Raw genomic sequence first — 19,595 nt, 5'->3', positions numbered from 1 at the left:
CATCTTGTTGGTATAGTAGAATATTTTGGCCTGACCTCAAGGTTGACTCGACTCCTTCATGCTGTATGCACAGCAGTGTTGGTCAATGTTATTTCCCTGCTGCAGCCACATTGCATCACATGAATGGCAGGGTGAATACAGCTGAAATGAATAGCAGCAACATAGTTGCATCGTTTAGATTCCGCTGTCAACATTTCGATGGCTCAGAACCAGACTGTTGCAAGTCCATTTTACTATTTGTTTTTCAGGAGAGCTATTTTAAGCTCCTGACATTCAAAGCTTCATGAAACAATTTGGAATAGCTTCATAGCAACTTTATGGAGAGAAATATTTACAATTTTGTTCGATTCATATATGCAGACAAGAACTGGAACACAATAAAACACAGATTTCTTTGTTGTAAAAAGTTGGACTTAGAACAGTCTGGTTCTCAGCCATCGATTTATTATTCATTCCCGAACCTACAGCAATAGTAAAAGGAGATATTAATATAACAAGACTTGCCAACGAAATTCTTTCAAACCAAGCGCAATCGAGAATATACAATATAATTTACCTATCGTCTCATTCATCCTTTGTAGTTTCATCTCATGTAGTCACAGCCAAAGTAGTCCATATTTTAAGTGTAAATCCATATTACATATAATCAGATAGGCTATTACTTGTTTCTTCCCCTGGTTAGCGGTGTTTAATTCAGACCTTTTCCTCCGAGGGGAAAACTACTCCAATAAAAACAGCATCTGCATACCTGACTTCTTAACTGTAACAATCAAGACTGAAATTTCAGACGGTCTAAATTTCAACCAGTCAAGATCGGCCGGAAGACTCAGCTATGTGAATTGTGTCGCCAACTAGCCTTTTCTGAAATCCCCTACAAAAAAATCAAGGAAACAACTGACCTGAAAATCTATGTAGACTAACAAGATTTATAATATTTAGAACTGAATGTCGTATTAAATTAAAATATAATAGGCATATTGTGTAAATTATATGTTTTTAATTAAAAACAGTCTAAAATCTCCGGAGAGAGGGATATCCTGGAATCCGGGGGGAGACCCTTACTGCTGCTTAGTATTGATCAGATCCGGGTAAACCTCGCAGTGCAGTCTTACTCAAGGCCGCTCCAGACTTGGAGGACAGTTGCCTCCGTAGCCGATCCTACTAGGAGAACAGACAGCACTGCTGCGGTTTCACACCCTCCTGTGAAATCAGCTGGATCCTAAGACGATGGAACAATCATAACTTACAGTAGACCTACACCTTATTATTATCATTATCATTATGCTATTATTATTATTAGCATAGACAATACCACGAGATAATCTGAGATTGAATAATTTCAAGGGAAAAATTGTTTCGGGGCCGGGTATCGATCCCGGAACTCTTCGCTTAGCGCACGAATGCTCTACCGACTGAGCTACCCCAGAAACTATACACGACATCGTCACAATTCTTCTCTTTATATCCACACAACTCAAATGGGCTGACAAGACGCCAGAACGTAACTTTGAGTACACACAATTCTGTGTGACTTAAATTGTGGCTTTCTGTTAACATACCTACAGTAACGAATATATTATGCAAATCTGGCTTTCAGGTAGAAGCTCCCTGTGAAGCAGGTTTGAATAATGTCAAGGGAAAAAAAGGGTCCCGGGATCGATACCGGGCCTCGGAACAATTTTTCCGTTGAAATTATTCAAACCTGCTTCACAGGGAGCTTCTACGTGAAAGCCAGATTTGCATAATAATCTGAAATTACTTGGAAATTTTACAGTTTATGTTGGAACGAGAGAATTTATCTAAAAAGATTAGATTCTCGAGTGCCATTTATCAGGACTGTTTTCCGAATGGGACGGGAAACTAGAATCTAAATAAAATTCATAAAATGCGCTTCATAAAAATTACTTATTTTATAACAATTTACATTAAATGGCTCATGAAGTTTCACTGCATAGGCTTGGTGGATAATAACGAAATGACATGATCGACACATTTTTACATAAAGTTCCCCCACCCCCTTATGGCGGGTACTTCACTGTTCGTTATTCACCCATATGAAGCCAGTGCTGTAGACCAATTTGCCGACAAAGTCGTTGCCACCGTAGGAGGCTGGCCTACGCTACACTCGCGATGAGATGAGAATAGGAGATGGAGAGATGTTGAGATGCCACTTGGGAACTGGAGTTCCCGGAGAAAACCCTTGTGTTACCTGGACCACGGGCTTGCCCAACACAAGTTATAAATCAGGGGTACGCCAGGAATCTAACTCGTGTCCACAGGGTTATAAGTCCAACGCTGTGTCCATTAGACCACCGTGGCGGCTTTTTTTTTACATAAAGTTATATAATCTGTTTGTGATTAACAATAAAATAGACTGGTAAACTTGTAGGACTTCCAAGAGACTTTATTGATTAAATTTACATTAAATTGAAAACAGTTTTGGTTATTAGTTAAATACACAATTATTGAAAACATAGTTAGATTTTTTTGCTGTAGCACTGACCTTTCTTTCCTCTAGCATATTCTGTAATTGGACTTGTATCACTTTTGCCGTCACATTCCACATGATTTTCATAGTGTAGGCCTACGCTTTGTAGTCGTCACCATTTCATTTTCTCATGTAAATATGTCAATCTTTTAAAATGTTTACTGTCTTTTGAGTTGGTGTTTCTCTTTTTAATTCATAACCGCGCACTTCAAAAAATTGTTGAAACTGATTGGACACATATTGTCTATGTTATTTATTTACTTATTTATTTATTTATTTATTTATTTATTTATTTATTTATTTATTTATTTATTTATTTATTTATTTTTGTGTTTTGTGGCTATGTATTCTGAATTACTGAATAAATTTCATCATTTGACTCTTGGTCAAAACGATTTGTTATGCCCGCCATTGTCGCCATGTTGCAGTTTCATACTGAATCTTAGTTACGCCTGTTCAATGAATAAGGAAAATTGGAGATGATAAAGCCAAAAACCATAAAGGTGAATCTTAGGATGTAATAATTCTTCTGAAGAATCACGGCTGTGATGGGTCCATGGACCACAGATTAAGAAATTTTCACTAGGAGATTAGAGACTGAGTGGCCGCCACTGAACTCCTCGTCTGCCCAATACATGTCCATCTCGCCTAGTGCACGCCCGAATCCTGCCCACTGTGAACTGGTTTGATCTAGACTCTTCTAGACTCTAGAGCAGTGATGTCAAAGGAAGCGCAGTTTTCTGACCTTGACGTCGTGCGCGGGCACCAAGCGCTAGGTATGGAAGGAGAAAGGATTAAGTATATGAATAAGCAGCCTGTTGGATTAAAAAGACAGTGGTGTACAAACTTAAAACGGAACGTGAAATTCTATGTAGTTATTTTTATATGGCTTCTTTCTGTTTGATATTATCTATATTCTCTGTAAAACAAAAGTATTAACACCAATTTCTTAATATTGTAATTGTGTTTTAAACATTAATAACATAATAAAGAGTTAAGAAGCAATATTCACATAAATTCCATAGTAGTACAACTATACTGTACTAAGTGAATGAAATATCATTCATAAAAAAGTGATACCCCAAAGAAAGGGATTGAGTATGAATGATAAGTTGGAAATGATATTGATGGTATCTTTAGCCTTGTAAAAGTAATCAATAAACTAATCAAAACAATATTATAGAACAAAGCAAAGTTACCTAGGTATATCTTTTAACTGTAACTAATATTACATAACAAAACTCTTTTCACATTATGCTTTTAAGGTGATGTTGGTGTGCAATTTTCTATCATCAGAATATTAAATTATTTTCTCGAAATCTGCTGAAGCTATGGAGCTGACGTTTTTACAACACATGGACACATATCTTTTGTTTATGATGTAACAGTAGTTCCTTTGTTAATTCATTTCCTTACAAATATTTTCCATGCGAATATTTTCAAAATGTTCAATACACTATCTTCAGTAATACGTATTTACGATATATTAGATTTACGAAAACATTGTTTCAATAACCTGTAAAGCTACTAAATAAACATATCTGAAAATTTCACTTTTCTGTCAAAAAAGTGAGAAAATATTCCTTTTGAATAAAAAGTAAACTTGTGAAAAATGAGCATTGAAATTAAAACTTACATTATTATAATGTACTTATAGCTCTCAGACAAATCTAAAAATTAACATGAGTACAGTTCTAATAAGTTCTCTTTCATTATCCATAGAATCAGTGCTGGTCATCCCTGAATATAGCTCGACCAAGCGGCATATACAACCTCACTCGTCTGTCTCTTTCCTTTCCGCTGTAAAGCCCTCAGGCTCTACTGAGCTCTAAAACGCGCGCTTGCCCCTATGGGCATCAGTTGACATGACTGCTCTAGAGTATAGACCACATAGTTGCCGCAGGGACTAAAAATACCTTGCGAGTTAGAAGAAGCACAATAGATCAAGTGTGTTCTTTCTACACATCGGCCCACACCTGTGGAGTAACGGTTAGCGCGTCTGGCCTCGAAACCAGGTGGCCCGGGTTCGATTCCCAGTCGGGGCAAGTTACCTGGTTGAGGTTTTTTCCGGGGTTTTCCCTCAACCCAATACGAGCAAATGCTGGGTAACTTTCGGTGCTGGACCCCGGACTCATTTCACCGGCATTATCACCTTCATCTCATTCAGACGCTAAATAACCTAAGATGTTGATAAAGCGTCGTAAAATAACCTACCAAAATAAAAAAAATTTACACATCGTGGAGGGGAGGGAAGACAAGAGAGATAGGTGTAATCTCATGTCATAATCTTCAACAGAAGCATTGATATACGTTATCTTAAATATTTCCTCATAAGTAGGTCTACATTGAAAACTGCTTGGTCCAGATGTTCAAGGTTGGAGTATTTCGATACGACACCTTAATCTTCCGATGCGCTTACTATAACTACTTGATGATGATGATGATAATAATAATAATAATAATAATAATAATAATAATAATAATAATACGAGCTCCAAATAATTGTGTTAAGTTTTTAAGTTTTGCATCTTTCTGAAGTGAAACTTCTTCAGGCAGCATGGAACGCTGTGGAATGAAATTCTGTGACTGGGTTTTAAGAGAGTTTGGCGTGTTATTGCTGCGGGATCTTTGCTAATATTAGGTAGGCTACATAAATATGTTTTATATTTGTCTACATGTGGAGATATTGTGCGTAATGTGAGGGAAGATTTTGATAATAATGTATTATCAATTTCCTTGTCGCAACGTAGACGATAAGAATATTCTAGCAGTCTTCCGTACTCATCAAAAACGTTACAGTAAATAAACATTTCCCCAACTGCTTAGAGGACATGAATGCCTGTAACAGTAGGCCTACTTACTCATGGCAAAGTAGCCTATGTAAAAAGAGGAAAGGGACATTTTTTTGCATCGCCATTTGAATATTTACAGAAAAACTTAATAACATTTTTAAAATATACAAATTTGAGCTATGAAAAATTAAAATGAAACAATCTAGTTGTAAGCACCGAAGGTCTATTTAGAAGGCGGTGGCGGTGGTTGTAGACTACGCTTTAGCGGTTGCCTTTGTAACAATTTACCAGCAAGATAACATAAGAATAGGCATTTGTAATTTTGTTGTTAATTTTATTCGAAATCTTAATATAAGGAGTAGGCTAATGATACTAATACTTACAGTATCTGAGGTTTCTGAGAGATACTCGCATGTAAAAGACAACATGGAGAACTAAACGAAAATATGACTCTTGATTAAATGGTGGTTTTCTTTACTCGTGCTTTAAGAAACTCGTAAAAGAAAACATCTATTTCGCCACTTGTTAGGCCTATATAAATTACTACTGGGTCTACAGAACTATAATATGAAGATCTCAGAAGAAAAAAACTAAATCAATGGCAATATCTGGTAAACATGTATAAATAGAAAATTAATGGAACATCCTACAGAATTTATTTATTTAAGAAGTCATATTTATGTAAAGGTCTTCAATTATCACAATGACGTCCAGAAAACTTAGCAAAATATGGTCTAACAGAGTGAATGGAATATTATGACAAAATTTTGGGAAGGAAATTCAAATTATATTTCATGACATATCAAAATTCTCTACTTTGGCATTGTACTGCTCGACACAGTGAACATGCGTATCGTGGGCGATTGGAATAATTACATGTAGCTACATCGTAGAGACAGGGACAGCCAACGTTGAATCTTTTAACACTGATTGCCATGTTTCAGCTATCAGTCTTAAATGATTTTACTGGTCTGCTAACAAGTATTAATAATGTAACTTATGTGGTCTACAAATATCTTCTAGTAAACGATCTATTTTACATAGTAAAGCTGCTAGACCAGTGGTACTCACTAGAAATTAGAGGAGAGCCAAAAATGAGAAATAGTAATTTGCCGAGAGCCAAATGCATTTTACAGTAAAGAAGTTTAACAAAATACGCTGATTTTTAATTATTGTATTTAAAACAATATTATTATTATTATTATTATTATTATTATTATTATTATTATTATTATTATTATTTAAATATAAAATAACTAACACATTTTTAGTAGTCTTGAAGATTAAGGGCAGACTCTGCTACTCTTCTGCAAAATCATATCAATACGAGCAGATTGATTTGGTGTTCTATTTAATTTGTAAATCTGTAATCTATTTTGAATTTTAACATTTATCAAATGAAGTGTCACACGCAGCTAGAAGGCACTCCTTAAAATCTATGCATCTGTAAATGGCTTTATTTCTATTACGTGACACGATGCTTTTATAGTCAATTCGTTTTTATGCGCAGTGGCATACATTACATTCTGTTCAGATATTAGGCCTACGGGCATTTTTAACATTTTCAGTTTTTCTACCCTTGATTGGGAATATTTTGGATACTTGTTATCAAAATTTGAATGTACGCTGTTGTAATATACATTAAGATAAAAACATTTATAACCCATTATTATATCAACATATAATAAGCACGTGAGACATGACACTAGCTTTTTTAAAGAAAACAAATAGCCTACGTGTAATTGTTGAAGTCCTTCACTAGCAGTAATGATGCAGGGTAACCAAAGTTTTCACCAGTTGCACTTTATTAAAGAAGTTAAAAAAAAAACAATTCTCAGAAAAATAATAGGGCCTAGTAGTCCTAATAGTAATATTAGTTCAAGAGCCGCAATAAATGTCTTCGAGAGCCATATGCGGCCCGCGGGCCGCGTAATGAGTACCACTGTGCTAGACTGTCGATCGTCCTTGAGATCTTCGTCCTCCGACTGTCGCTTCCCTCCGAATCTCCCCATTTCTCCGTATCCCCCTCTACCACCTACGGTAGCACGGGAGATCACCGGAGGAGAGATTTACTAACAATAAGTCTGGTGTATAGAATAGCTGTGAGAACAACATATTTTTTATAGTTGCTTTGGTGTTGAAACCCCGTAAGTCAAGCAATTAAGTCAAGTCTCAACGTAACCATGTTTGCCGCTAAAGTGCGTTGATAACATGCTAGCCATTCAAACAGTAAAGCAAGGTTGTATTTAATTTGTTATAGTTTTCGTTCCGATTGTTTGTTTATACTGTATAACCATGTCTTCAGCCGACGACAGTGAGATAAGTGAACTCGTCAAAAAGAAAAAGGGAATAAAACTACTATTTCATAAAAGTGTTATAAGATTAAGATACCCGCCATTGTGATACCAGAAAAAAGAGCACACTTGCACAGTCTTCCAATGATTGTAGGCTAAATAAAATAGAGAATCTGAGAAAATGTCAGGTATATTTACCTAATCAAAAGGAAATTCAAAGTTTCTGGAAGAGTGTGTGATTAGGACATAACTGACAGGAAGATGAACTGAGGATCCCTATTCCTGAAATATTCTCTGTGTAGTTTTGTGAAATATTTATATTTTTTCCTTGTGTGCCTCAGTACAACTTGTTAATAATTTTAATGTGTAGGCCTACATTTTGTATACTTGAGCAATGCAAGTAAACAAATTATTGCAACACACATTATGTTACTTTATAAATTGAGCCTGAATTTATTGGTTTTATTGATATACAACAAAATATTGTTCATTACGTTTTTAAATTCCGTAAGCCTTGAACATTTTAACTTATCTAGCAGCAAATTTAATATTATATGCAAGTTAATGACATGGTTCCTGACTTTTTCACTCAAGATGTAACTTTTAGAAGCAAACATCAAACATTTTTACAATTAGGTCTACATTCTAGTTTATTGATTCATCTATTTTTGTCGTTTTCCCACAAGTTTACAATTCTTGACTTACATGGTTTAAAAAATAACCTTTGTCCTTTGTTTCTGTTAAGTTTCTGTAGTTTAAAAACAGAGTAGGTAAAATAAAGAATTTGTTCGTCATTTAGTCATACAGCTCTCAGCACTCTCGTTCAATGGCTAGAGAGAGTTGGCAACACTGCCAAGCGCGAAGAGACAAGACACATCATCGACCTTGTGCTCTGTTCGCTGTCACCTCTTATGCCATGCTGCGTCCCTAATCGGGAGTGATTAGCTTCGGTTTAGTCAGCTTTAGCGGATATCTTCCTCGTGGTGTGCTTTTTGCCAAGACCCTCGCAGGACATGATCCGGCCGATTATCCTCTCTCCGCACTAATTGGCGGCAGCCAGAGTCCGTGGCGGCAGCTCGAAGCGCAGGCCCCCTGTCGGCTCTACAGGCCATCACCTCCTCGATACTCCTGCTCCCCGCGCAACCTAGGAAACCAGGTGATGAAGAATATCCGCGAATCCAAATAGAGACTGACCACACACGCTGACGTCATAGATTGAGAGAGTAAACTGATGGTGTGTGGACTGTTTGTTATTCATATCAGTGATATCCAGTTGTCCTTAAAATACTGTAGGCCTATAAGCAGTTTATATTGTATGCATTTATTCACACTGCAATTGAGTATACTCCCGGTGGAAATGGTATAGGCAGGCCTATATAATATTACAATAAATTGTTATTTATAAAATAATAAAATATTTATTCATTCTACAATATAACCAAAAAACAAAACGATACCATAGCAATCCACGGCCTTCAATAGGTACATATCATATCCTCCCTGTTTAGCTTTTAAACTCTTCTCTCTTTCAAATGATCAGTACATTTATGAAATATTATTCCATCAGAAGATTTTATCAGATAATTTCTTGGTCCCGCGACTTTTTTTTAACAATTCCTGTAACCATCTCTTTCAACTGCGGCCTATAAATAATAGCTATATCCTTTCCCACAGACTGTATACTTCTTAGCAATGTCTCTATTAAATAATCATCAAATTTACATCCTTTAATATTAACCGTTTTAATACACTATAGAAATTAATTCTACAATTGACTCAGCATTTTCTTGATTTCTGCTATAAAACGTATGTATATCTTTCAATTATTTCATTTGTATCTTGAACACATTGTGTAACTCGTTACCGTGACAACATTATTTAGGAGTGAACTTGACCGCTGGGCTTAACTTGATAACAAAAACAAGGATTTAAACCGAATGGCATTGTTCCTTTGAGATTTGTTTCTTGTGATTGGCTATGGAGCTAAATTGTAAAAAAAAAAAATTAGTCGGTACAAATTTTCCGATTTCATTCGCCCAAATTAAATTACAGGCAGATCCTAAAATCCCTTTCCCACGGGTGACGCCATTAGCAACTTTTTTTATTTTAGGCATTAATGCAGAAATACTGCCTGTAAAATCCACAGTGTAGGCTAATTCAGCATGTCCTATTGCACCTATGTGCTTTTTTTTTTTTAAGGGTTTACAGTAGTCGCTCATACATACTATCTCAAAAATCTTAAACAGGTCATCGGTTATTAAGAAAGTCTGATGGTGATGACATTCCCCAGCTAACCTAACATCTGTAGGTCTATACAGTCAATTCCCGTCTAGCATTAGGCCTATTACTCTAGTATTCATAAATTTATTTTATAGACCTTTCTTGAAAATATCACTCACTGTAGAAATGTACCTAAAGATAACTCCTATTTCTTTTTTATTTTCACTTTTACTGAATCATCTGGTATATACTTGCTTCTGTTTGTTTCTTTTCTCGAATGTTTATTTTTACAAGTTGTGTTATTTAGCATCCAAATTTAAGAAAACATATTATGTGTCTTTCAGGTGTTAAATTTTATGCTACCTTGTTAACATGTTTCGGCCTGCTGTTGCTGATCTTGGCGCCTTTTGTTTTGTTTCCTGGGGTGGGGGGTGTTTGTGTAATGTAATGTGGAGTCAAAGAGTGTGTATGTTCTGAAATTAAGTTGTGTGTTGAGAATTTCATTTGGATGTGTTTTTGTGTGTTTGTATATTCGTATTGTTCTAGTGTGTTTAGTGTTTGTATATTTCGTATTGTTCTAGTGTCCAAATGAAATTCTCAACACACAACTCAATTTCCGAACACACTCTTTGACTCCACATTACACTACACAAACACACCCCCACAGGAAACAAAACAAAAGGCGTCAAGACCAGCAATAACCAGTTCTGATGATGGCCAATAGCAGGCCGAGACATGTTAACAAGGTAACATACAATTTAACAAGTGAAAGACACAATATGTTTTCCAAAGTGATATAGTGTTAAAAGATGTGTAAGCAAGATGTATCCAAATTTATTTTTCTTTGCTTGATGGACGGCTTGATCTGTTAGTCTGTTGCTGCTTTTATCTAGACTATAGCCTATACTTAAGTATAGGCCTACTTGAATGTCATGACTTGTTCTATGATTTTACTATTTCCAGTTTAACGCGTCGTGGATCGTAAGATGTCATTGATTTGTTCTTATGTATGTAAATTTCCTATTTTTTTTCAATTTTAATTGAAATTGCATTGTATGTATTTATTGAATTTAAATTGAATTACAAATTACATAGACTATACGCCTAACTTACACAGGACTATTTAAAATATACAATTTGCACCCAAAAGACTAAAAGTTCGTGCTAGGGTCAGTTAGGCCTACGTAATATTAATAGACGTACTATAAATTAAGTGGTAGGTCTACAATTAAAATTAGTGTAAGTAGAAACTGGAGAAAAATACTATTCGGAAAAAAAAAAAGAAAGAAAAGAAAAATATGTGCCCGAAATAGTTCCCGGTAAATAATTTATAGAAATTTCCAATTTATATAAATGTAATAACAATAATTATACTAAAATGTTATTAAGATTATTTAATTCTGGATTCGGGCTATTTTAATAAACTGATTGTGAAACGAGCGGACACGGGACAAGTTACCTGGTTGAGTTTTTTTTTTCTGGGATTGAAATAGAATTGAAGTAGAATTGTTGTGCATCTTTTTGGGCGTTGAACCTTGGTCTCATTTCGCCATCATTAATTCACATGTCATCATCATCATCATCATCATCATCATCATAGACCGGGTTAAGTTCACGGTGCGGCGTGCTGTACTTGTACAAGAGCTCGGTCTTTCGGCTACTCATTCATTCACAGAACAGGAGTAGTAAATACAATAAGCCTCAGGCTGCAGTTTAAGCCTTCGGGTCCCTCCTCTGTAAAAGAGAATAAAAAATTGCCTAGGCCTATATAATCTTGATGTATAATATGAAGAATGAATTTTCTTAGTGTTATGAAATGTTTCTACCGTATATATTTATACTGAAAACGATTTTTATGAAAAAAAAAAAGTTCCACAGAGTTAAAATGTAAATTTGTTCAATAGTATGAAGACTATATTCGAAAAAAATCAAATGTGTTGAATAATCAACACGTTTTGACAAATTTTTTTATTATTCTTTGGAGCAATGTTGTATCTCTTTGGAACGATTCTGGTATTTATAGGTAATCTTTTGTGCAAGTTTGTACGGGATCTTTATTTCGACAGCCATTTTGTTTCAAAAAGCGCGTGTGTTACTCTCACGTTCCTCAGGCTCCATGTTCTCCTGCTCTCATGTGGAGTGTTAGGGCCAAATTGGCTTGCCATTGATAATATTTTGACGTGTAATGGAAAAGTTTTCAGTTTACTCGAGCGGTAACGTGATCAATATCACACCGACCGAGCGTGCTCGAGCTGCGGAATGACATTCATTGTTCACGTGCAAGTCCGCCTGCGAGACAACAAACAGCCCTAGTCGTAACCAGAATGAGACTCGTGGCACCAGGCGCCCATGCATCGCGGGGAGGTCCGGGGGGCAGTGCTGCAGTGACACTGCCCGCACCTCCTGCTGCTTGTTGGACTCTTAGTTGACGCGGCGCTGTGCGGTTGTCGGGTGATTTGGTGGACTGGCTGGGGGAATCTGTAGCTGCATTTCTGGTTATTTATAGTTGCCCAGAATCCGTAGACAGGAGCTCACCTTACGCCGCCGTGGTTTCCAGACGCGGGCGTCTTTGGCACGTGTTCAACTCAGCCTCACGCCATCTTTAGTTCAATTTAGTTTAAAATTACGTTATCAAACTGAATAATATTCAAATTCAATATTCCATTCCATTCCAGTAATAAAGGCTACCTAATGGTTTTATAATGTTCCCAGAAATGTACTTACGCCGTTTTTACTCAAATTTATAAATATTCAATTCTTATCATTTTACCACCTACGATCTCTTCACTGACGCGTGTGGGTGTGATTTTTGGTATTAACGAAATACGCGGAATGTTTGAAAATTTAGTTGTGTTCAGCCTCCTATAAAATTGAGTACCGGGTCTTTCCCGGGGGTAAAAGGCGGTCAGAGCGTGGTGCCGACCACACCATCTCATTCTAGTGCCGAGGTCATGGAAAGCATGGGGCTCTACCCCCATGCCCCCCAAGTGCCTTAATGGCATGTTACGGGGATACCTTTTAGCTAAAAACACAAATTTCACGAAGGTAATCCAGAAAAGGAATGATATTTAACCGCGAAATTTCGTGAAATCTAATGATATCAACGGATTAGCTAATACTCACGAAATTAGTACTTTAAATTGTGTTTATTTCACGAAATTCTCACGAAAACAAACAGATAATCTTTTGATTAATTCTATTCTTCCCGGGCTCTGAGCCAATTGAGTGCGATTGTTGATTTCAAACTTTCGATGACTAGCTCCGTCATCTTCTAGCTTCTGATTGACCCGCAGCGGGAAGGTCAACGGCCTAGATATTGCCCCGAACGTTTCTTCCGTTCACCATTCCTTCCAGTGCATCCTTCAGTATGCAATTTCTTCTCAGGCAGTGATCCAACCAATTGAAGAGTCCACTGCAAAGAATGATGGATGTCATTTGGAATACATTTTGCAGGAGAAGCAATTGAAAGTTTGAAATGCTTAGCGCTCAAAGCTTAACTGTGATTTTCCGATCATTACTGGGCAATGACTATCAGTGTTAATGCCATATAACTCTCTATGTACATTCTATATGTCTTAAGCTATGTATTGACAGTCTTGGTTCATTTTCGACAAGAAAGTGACATCCATCATTCTTGCAGTGGACTCTTCAATTCCTTTTTCCCTTCATGATCAGTTTCAGCATCATTCTTTCTTCACTTATCGTACTCTTTCCAACACAGTTTCAGTTCTTATTCTGTTTAAAAATTATATAAGCCTAGCCTATTATCTTAATGTTCTTAATGTCTAGGCTTACAATTTTACTTACACGTTTCTCCAAGAGCACTTTGATCACATGCTTTGGAGTGATCTAATTATAAAATTATATACATAATATAATTTTTTCTAAAAGAGCTAAATAAAATCGTTTGTTGTTTAGTCAACTGTTCGACGACAGGTTTGAACCTCATAAGTGACGCCAATGAGGCAGCATTGACGACGCAACTAAGGCAGGAGATAATGGGATAGGGTGACCAGCTCCTTTGCCCGCATTGCATACATCTCTCACTAGTAAGATAGGCCCTACTACACTAATCAGATTTCAGATGTATACAAACATTATTGTTCTCTCTCTGATACATATCGTCAAGTGAGATATAGGCCTACTACATGATGACAGACATAGGCCTATCAGCCAGAATCTCAGTCAGAGGTATAACGATAATGATTTTAGGGAAAATTAAATCAAGATATGTGTATGAATTATGTTATGTTCTGGAGAATCTAAATTTAAATGAAATGTTAATGGAATGGATAATGTTCAAGAAGATATTGAACAATAGATATTGAGGAATGGGTTTCAAAGTGTTGGTACTATAAAATTCATGTAGGTCTGTGTTAACAAGTTAAGTGAACAATTTACTTTAATTGATTTAGTTATACAGCGTGCTGCAACAATTCCATGGTATATTGTAAATTGTGAGCGGGGATTTAATTGCATGAATCTTGTAAAAAATGAAATTAGACAGCCTTTCAGCAATAAATCTTAACGAGCCTACTACTATAGAATTTAATTTCCCAAGTGCTTCCATTCCAATACTTTGAGTGCTCATAAAAATAGACTTATTTTAAGGTGATGTAAATTCAGCAGTAGGGTCTAATTGATTCTAACTAAACATAGATCTATTGAATTACTTATAACATAATTTGAGTTCAAGAAACGAAGTTACATTGTTTTTCCTGCAAATCGTATTACTTTTATCTTTCTGTACAATGTTTTAGAATGTTGCACAAGCTTTTCGCAATTTGGACAAATATAATTGTTCAGTTTTGCATTAATTATTTATTTTATAGCTTGAACCGTATAGCTAACACAGTTGACTTCTAGACGGCAGCCCTGATATCTCGTATGGCTATAGCATCGTGGATTTTAGTTTTATAACATAATTTGAGTTCAAGAAACGAAGTTACATTGTTTTTCCTGCAAATCGTATTACTTTTATCTTTCTGTACAATGTTTTAGAATGTTGCACAAGCTTTTCGCAATTTGGACAAATATAATTGTTCAGTTTTGCATTAATTATTTATTTTATAGCTTGAACCATATAGCTAACACAGTTGACTTCTAGACGGCAGCCCTGATATCTCGTATGGCTATAGTATCGTGGATTTTAGTTTTAGTATTAAATAAATGAATAAATAAATCTTGTTCTCGTTATTGTGTGATATTTTTGTGGACAATAGGTCTGAACTCCTAAAATAAACCAAATTACAACCAAGGCAATTTGAATCATTTTCAATCAATATTTTTTTTGTCCCGAAGGCCACTTTCCATTCAGTGCAATTGCCATTTTGTTATTATATAGGCAAGTCTGCAGAATCCCATCTACTTCACTTTCTGTCCTCACTTGCAACGGGAAAATAGGAACTAGAAGAGGTGGCTGCCAGCTCTGCCGCCTCCAGATATGTACGGAGTTGAAGGCTGACAGATAAGCATCGATCGGGAGAGGGATTTCAGTTTTATCTCGCTTATCCCTCTCCTCCATTGAAACCTGAAGTCACCTTTTCCACTTTGACTAGCCCGACCCTCTCGTCCACAAGCAACGTTCCGTAATTGCATTAAGAATCCACCTATTTTCAGATAAATATAACTTATGATACGATGATCTTCAATCCAGTAGGCTATATAGGTAGGCGTACCTACTTTATTTTTAACCATTACGAGGGTAATTTAGTAGTTTCATGACAATTGACGTAAGTCTGTTTACGACTTGTGGAGTAACGGTTAGCGCGTCTGGCCGCGAAACCAGGTGGCCCGGGTTCGAATCCCGGTCGGGGCAAGTTACCTGGTTGAGGTTTTTTCCGGGGTTTTCCCTCAACCCAATATGAGTAAATGCTGGGTAACTTTCGGTGCTGACCCCGGACTCATTTCACCGACATTATCATCTTCATCTCATTCAGACGCTAAATAACCTCAGATGTTGATACAGCGTCGTAAAATAACCTACTAAAATAAAAAAATCGATTACACGATTACAGTTACAATAAACTAAACATATTAGGCCTATGAGAAGTGTGGAAAAGGTAAAAATGAGAGAGATTTAACATATCGTTGTTTAGTCAACTGTCCGAAGACAGGTTTGAACCTCATACGTGACACCAATAAGGCATCACTCATGAATCAACTAAGCAAGGAGATAGTGGGGTAGGATAGCCGGTGTCTTTACTTCTCCATGGCATATATCACTCACTAGTAACATATTACACTAATCATGTTTCAGATGTAGATTTAACATGATGTTTGAAATGATATTTTTTTCTAATTGTTTACAATCAAATGTATAAACATTGGCATTTTATGTAATGTTTAAAAACATTGATTTCAAATCAACTTTATATTATGTAATTAATTGTTTTCATAATTAAATCCTACTTAGGCCTACGTAAGTAGCCTATGTAGCGAAACAGACTGAAGGTATAAAGAAAATAGCCTGCAGGCATATACTATTGAATAATGTAAAAAGGATAAATATAACTTTGGGGCTAATTTAGTATCGCACCGAAGGAGCGCTTTTAGTGGTAAACCTTCTCCCATCCCCAGACTGAAAGAAAAAGAGACAAACAGAGAAAGTAAAAGAAAAAATGATAAGTATTAACTTAAGTTCAATTATCTTCATCACAGGTAGGCTAAGTTAAATAGCGTTTAAAAATCTCACAATTACTTCGGTCTGCTTTTCGTGTTCGGGTTCGCATGACCGGATTCTGTCCAGAATTCTGGTCGAGAAATCCAGTGAAAAGATTTGGAAGTCCTCTTTGTTAAGACTCATAAAAATTAGTAAAACAGTTTTCTTCATAAATCGTGACTTTGTCGTGTGCAATGTTATAATACAGCGATCACAGACGTCCACTTTTAAGCACATCATAACTTGTGTAGTAGTTGATTACATCTGCCAACATACTGTAGGCATATTTGTCGCAATAATGAAATGAAATGATAGCCTAAGTGTTGAAAACGATCAAAGTTCGAAAGATAGTCAACATTGAAATGGTTTTGAAATTACTGTGCAGAATACGATATCAAAAATGGAAGAAGAACAATATTGAACATAATTCAATTCGTAACTATTAGCCTATAGGCCCTATCGAGTAATTACTTTTTTCTAACCAAAGGGATTCTACAATTGTCAGGTAGGCCTATTAAAACAGTAAGTTGACTATGATTACATACAGCAGGTGTTATTTTGCTTGTAAAGAACATCAGCTGTAATGTAACAATTAAGAGACTTATAAGCTTTAATTATGTCCCTCGACAATAGAGTCTTTTGTAGTATATTATATCTGATTAGACAGTCGTACTATTTATGTTAAATATTAGTTAATTACGTAATTAGGCTGCCTATTGTTGGAATAATAAAAATTAACGTAAAATGCATGTCTCATATGCGCGTGTGTATAAAATTTCTCTAATTTCCAGAGCTCGAATACGATACAAAACAATGCTACTTCAAACATTTGCCGGCCCCCCAAAACCATCAAATTCATACCAAGTAGCTCTTAGCTAAACGTAACGCGAAATGGCGATCTTCATGAATACCAACGAGCTAGAATAGAGGCCACCGCGAGAAAGAGAAAGACTCTGAAACAGAGACAGAGAGTATGCGCGGAGAATCAGCGCTGCCACACTGGTACCTCCTCAGCTCTGATGTCTGCCTGGTCTCTTCGCGTATGATCTTGCCACACCGCACTCCCATGGGAAAATGGATGAGACAACGTGGCGAACGAGTATGACAGTATGCGATGTTGACGGAAGTAAGGCTAATGCACGATGACGCCATTTTGTGCACAGTTCCATGATGTTCTTACTCTCAGTGAAGGAAGAAAGGAAAATCTACACGTCTACATTGTTCCTGGGGAGGCTGATTCCCGTATTTCACCTAGTTAAGGGGTCCAAGACAAGGTCTTTTTTATTACCTCATTATTCAAAGTATGTAGAAAATATTGTTTAGCAGCATAAAATCAGTTGGAATTATGTTTTTGAAGTGTCCTTCATACCGATGAAAGTCATTTGGCTTGATGTCTTACCTGATATTCCGTAGATCAGTCTATGGACGGTTCTTTTCTTGGAAACTGTGGAACGTATTGTTTTCTCCCCCGCCTCTTCTGGCGTCTTCCCACATTCTACATTCCACATCACGCCTGCCATCTCAAGGACAGACATGATGACACTGTGGAATCACTCTAAGCCTTTAAAGCGGCGTCATGGGTTTAAAGTCAGTAGTAGATTCATCCTGAAGAGGAGTTCTCGTCATGGTTTGCAAAATGTAACGAGCCGTTTTTATTTTAATTGCCACAAATTTGGGTGTGACATACAACGCAATGAACGAATACCATCTTCGATCGAAGACCGCAGCCTGAATTTTGTAAGACTCGTACATTGTATGGAAATATCGCCAAATTCTATTAGAAAAATATTTGTCTCACTAACCCAAGGCTCTTTGATATTATTATTATTATTATTATTATTATTATTATTATTATTATTATTATTATTATTATTTGTTTCTTTGATATATGTGAAGAATCTCTTACGAGCTTTGTACAGTATAAATACAAACAAATTACAAATCTTCCTTTTCTGGGGGGGGGGGAGAGTGGGGGGCGCGGTAGTGAATACCTTCCCCTTGACGAAGAAGTTTCTTTTCACCAATATCAAAGTTGTACACACAAGTCTCTCAAAAGATAAAAAGTAAGCATACTCCAGTCTTCAGCGCGTTTCATATTTCTCACGCAGGAGAGTGCATTATTTTTTTTGCGAAAGGTCCTGTCACACAACAATGCGAAGAAACTTGTTAAACATTTGGAAGGCTGAAACTAGAGCATATGTGAAAATTAAGCCCAATGTCGTAATTGTCTCTAGGCTGTATTATCTTTGACATCGGACGACAAATACATTCTATTCCCTATCATTTCTTCCGCAAGCTTTTGACGACCTTGTGCGGTCTACTCCATTAATAATAATAATAGGTAGAAAAGCGCAAAATATGCATATTTTGTGTGTTCGTTCCATGGATACTTATTCACTACAGAAACTCATTAGTGATTCGATTCTTAGTGTGCATGAGAGGGCGTGGTATCTTTCACAGGCACTTCTACTCCATTAATGCCGTCACGTTACGAAGTTTGTTTACAGCCACTAATTATCCCCCCCCCACACACACACACACACTGGCTATGCTATAGGTATCCTGAAGCAAAACTCAGCTCAGACTCCTCGCTCCGCGCGTGCTATACCCCTCTTACCCCCCTGCAGTATGCGGGTTCTTTAATAATAGCTAGAACGGCTACGGTTGCACTCAAAGAGCAGCTGTAACAATAACCAATTAAGTGAATGTAACATTACAAGAAGTCAACATCGTCTCTTTCTAAGTCACAATCGGTATCTATCTTCACTGGAACTGTCCTCATTTTAAAATTTTAAATATTTAAATTAAATTAAATTGATATTTAATATAAAACGCTTTGTGACTCCCTGACTCTGTAGCAATAACACGTGTTCAGTTTAGCACAAGAAGATAATAACGTGCGCATGCGCATAGTGTCGGTGGTGTGATTGGAGACGGGGAGCATGCTGGGAAAGGGAGCATACGTCATCTGCGCGAGACAGTCACACCCGCTGGTTTCTGCGCACTGAGTTTTGTTTGTTGGATGCCTGTAGTAGGCCTAAGTTGTACAGTGCGTATACTAACTGGTTCCGCAGGAGAAGTGGCAAGCAGAACGCAGGGACTCGAGGAATTGTGTTGGTATCATGCAGGTAGAGTCAATG

At 36.6% G+C, this 19,595-nt stretch overlaps 1 protein-coding gene across 1 annotated transcript in view; it reads right to left on the bottom strand.

Annotated features, from left to right (window-relative positions):
* The window catches only part of LOC138712094 (maltase 2-like), a 52,336-nt gene extending 34,420 nt beyond the window's left edge, over positions 1-17,916 (bottom strand). The window contains exon 1 of the mRNA XM_069843488.1: positions 17,855-17,916. The gene's annotated coding sequence lies outside the window, so the exon portion shown is untranslated. The remainder of the gene's footprint in view (positions 1-17,854) is intronic.
* Positions 17,917-19,595: the final 1,679 nt, after the last annotated feature.

This window comes from Periplaneta americana, chromosome 13 (assembly GCF_040183065.1).
Source record: "Periplaneta americana isolate PAMFEO1 chromosome 13, P.americana_PAMFEO1_priV1, whole genome shotgun sequence".
In the NCBI taxonomy this organism is placed as follows: Eukaryota; Metazoa; Arthropoda; class Insecta; order Blattodea; family Blattidae; genus Periplaneta; species Periplaneta americana.
The sequence above is the reverse complement of the archived record's forward strand: the minus strand, read 5'-3'. Positions and strand labels throughout refer to the sequence as shown.